The 3,835-nt window shown below is 46.4% G+C and overlaps 1 non-coding gene across 1 annotated transcript; it reads left to right on the forward strand.

Annotated features, from left to right (window-relative positions):
• The first annotated feature begins 1,910 nt into the window (after window positions 1-1,910).
• On the forward strand, window positions 1,911-2,069 carry LOC120933880. The gene has a single exon (XR_005748144.1). It is a non-coding gene; the product is annotated as a U1 spliceosomal RNA (small nuclear RNA).
• The last annotated feature ends 1,766 nt before the right edge of the window (window positions 2,070-3,835 follow it).

Raw genomic sequence — 3,835 nt, forward strand, 5'->3', positions numbered from 1 at the left:
GGGCCCATGATGCTATTAAGACGGCCCTGTGTTGATGTTGGCCTTGTTGAAATAAAGCATTGAAAACTCACGCTACCGGCTGGACACTTGTTCTTTTATCCACACTCACAAGTATTACCTCTAGACAGAAGAATTTGGTAACTTAATACGCCGATCCCAAGTAAACCAGCGGCTCCTTCGGGGGTAGCGCTACATATATATATATATATATATATATATATATATATATATATATATATATATATATATCTGACTCTGCAAGGGCCCTTGCAAGAGTCAATAAGAGCAAAACTAAAGTGTTAATGTTATCAAATCTGCAAGTAGCTATAAGTAGTCTATGCTCGCAAGCTCCCCCTAGTGGGCAATTCCTTTAAGTACAGTTGCTGGTAATCTCAATTAGGCCTGGCCCAGATAACTCCAGATAGTTCCTCAGTGGTGAAGTCTATTGTAGATACGTTGGAGCACTTTAACTTATTTGTAATCCAAAGGGTTCTCTAATCAGTGAAGCAATATAGAAAAATATAGAACAGTAACTTCAATTGTGCAAGGTATCTGTGCACTCCTTCTTTAGGAATATACTTCCAGCAGCAGTCACTTAATAATTAAATTAGGCTTGATGCCTATACACACACGTAACTGTATTGAACTGAACGAGTGCTGTGACACACTTATTGTTTCTCCCGGTATAATTGTCTATTAATCTCACAATATCAGTCCCCAAAGCAGTGTGGAACTGTGGTGCGGAGGCCTATTTGTAACTCAGTTCAGCTTAATGAAGTTCTCTCTGAGGAACTACAAGTTCCAACAACACTGTGGTAGTAAGTCTAAGTGTAAGAGTGTATCAAGCAACCGTGGGCGGCTGCCCTGCTCACCACACTGGGCCTGGAAGAACTGGAAATCTCTGCTCCGGCTGTCCCTGGATCCTGCTTTCAGTCAGCACAAGCCCGCCACTTAGCTTCAAAGGATGGCTGGAACCTGCAGATGTCTCTGGATCCTTCTTGATCCCGTCCCTCTGTCTCTTCAGCTCAGGCATGTGACACGGGATCGCTGGATGTTCTTCCCCACAGTCTTGTAGGCCCTGCTCTCTGGATCACCTCCTCACAGCTCCCTGTAGGCAGGCCACTCGTCCAGAAGAGACCCAAGATGGCCACCACAGGGCCTTTTATCTCCTACCCATCATGCACTTCAGCCCTGAGGGTTCATGGGTAGGTTATTTGCATAATATCTCACCATGTTCTTGAAAAATTTAAACAAATGAAGTCTATTTCACGTTTTTGCCACTAGATGGTGCCAAATACCAATTTATCACATTAGTCATGGATTAACACTAGTATAACATTTAAGAAGCAAAAATGCCCACGCTACAGAAGACATTGGTATACTGCAGACATTTTACAGATGTAGTTGGAGACAGTAAACATACAGTACTACACTTGTGATTGGAATTGGTAGACATATTACAGGTGTGGTTAAAGACGGTGGACATACTGTAGTATTTTTTTTTTTATATACATATATTTAATTATATATATTATTCTCTCCATTACGTGACAGAATATATAAAACTCTTTCAATATTTACCGTTTTAGTGTACACATAAGCATGACTTCTATGTCTCATCCGTTTGTAGGTATTGGCGTATATTACAAGGTACGGGCTGTATATAATTATTATACATAGTCCCCGATTACATTGTATTTTGAATTCAAACACTCAATACCAACATTACTAGCGCCTTTTTTTGGGTGTATTCAGGATGGTGCTCAAATTCTTTTGCATAGTTCTGAGTACCAGGTCTGAACATAATATACACACTCAGCAACTAGAACGGACCTTGTCCACGCCCCGGCCCACTATGATTGGCTGCAGGCTTATGTGATTGTAAAACATGCACTATTACTTAGGAAGTAATACTTACCTGGCAGGGGAGACACCATGATCATGAAGGTGGTTCTCCCAGGGCGAGGCACGGCTATTGCACACTCTAGGCCGTGCTGATAGTGGTTGTCTTCCCTGCCGCTTCTCGGCCTTTTGGCTGGGACTGGGTGTGGTATCTGTCCTTATCAGTTGTCAGCGGAGCGCTGAAGCACCTCCTACATGGGGAGGGTGGATGCAATCCAATGACGTCATTGCACCTGGAAGGATGGTTTCAGCAGGGACTACGCTGTGCTGCCCGACAGAATACTGGGAGCCGGCCCATGGTTGAGTCTGAGCCATCTCGAAGGGTGCTCCTGGTGAGGATGGGTGCTGTGCTTGGTTTTGGTCTTTTTGCCGAGTTCTAGTCTGGCCTTCTGGCTGGCTGGTGTAAGTGCTGTCTCTGTCAGCGATCTGGTTGGAGGAGCTGGTAATGCCCTGGGGTACGACGGGGTAGGACCGTGTAAATCCGCCGGGTTGGTTGGCAGGGGTGGAGGGCTGCACTGGCCAGTCGGGGGGTCGGATATGGAACGAAAAGCCTATGGTGCATGTGCCCCTGGAGTGGCAGTCCAGGGGTATCTGAAGATCACTGTGTGTGAGGGACACATTGATTGAAGGATACCACGGTCACTGCACCAGATACACGCTTTTTTTAGCACCTGCCTCCTGGGCTGGGCCTTTTGGCTAGGACCGGAGGAATTTTTTATTCCTGGCCGGAGGGCCTGGTCATTGTTTCACCACAATGGCCACTTCTTTCACTCTCCTCTCCACTATCCCTTCCCCCACTTTATTTTATTTAAGCCTGTGTTTGTCACTTTTTTGTCTTTTTTTTGTTGTGCACGTTTTGTCACTGTGTGATTAGTAGGGTGCGGGTCCTCTGGCCAGCCCTGAACGTCTTGGTAGTGGGTGGACATGGCCTTCTGGCTTAGTTCGCCTGCTCTCATGGGGTCTCCCTTCGGGGGAGCCCCACCTAGTACTGGGAGGGTTCTGTTTCGGCAGTCCCTCCGAGGAAGTTGGGTCCGTGTCGGCTTCGGTTGCTCGGACCACAGTACCTCAGTCCCCGTCTGGAGCCTAACGCCCCGGGGGATCAGGGTTTGGGTCCCTCTTTACAGGAGGACCACTTGACGTTGCACCCGTCTGCACGTTTTTGTGAACACTCTTTATGTGTGTGCACATTTTTTCTGCACCGGGTGGAGTTTTTTGGGTGTGTTCACACGCCATAGGCTTTAAAAAAAAAAAAAACACTTAGGAAGTAATCCATCCACACATACCAAATAGATATTTTATTCCTTTGCTCTGATCATTTACAAATGATCTACATGTCCCTCCGGGATGGGCATATTAAGTTTTTTTGACATAAAGAATGTCGTGTGTTTTCTTTATTAAAAGTGCAGTACGAGCCGTCACTATTTCCTCCTTACAATGCCCAAACAGCACAGCTGACGTCCGTCCCGCCTTCCGGTCCGAGTTGCACCTATCGCGGCCGGGGGGTGTGGAGATCGGATCCAATAGCTGCGTCTGATGGGGAATAAAGGGAAATTGACAGTGCTGTGTAGCCACGCCCTCTGTCGAAGTCGGAAGTGACGAAACGCATCAGAACGTGGCTACAGCAGCGCAACAAGGAAGCAGAAGTGCGTTCCACAGCCGACCAGCCGGATCTGACCATCGATACCACGCTACATAGTATCTCTTGCGGCCTCTGGTGTTCAAAGGACGGCGGTGACTGCGGTGATATTTTCTGCTTACTATATTTGGCTCATTCATAAGTGAACATTCCTGTACGGACATTATTATTGGGGATTACTTTCTGGCACATTTGGGGTCATCATTTTAGGCTACTGCACTATTATTTGTGTTTGTGTCTATTTGCTTTGATTTCATGTGCCCTCCCTGAGACCAACCGTGACAGTGATTGAGGCTT

Source organism: Rana temporaria, chromosome 3, assembly GCF_905171775.1.
Source record: "Rana temporaria chromosome 3, aRanTem1.1, whole genome shotgun sequence".
Lineage (NCBI taxonomy): Eukaryota > Metazoa > Chordata > Amphibia > Anura > Ranidae > Rana > Rana temporaria.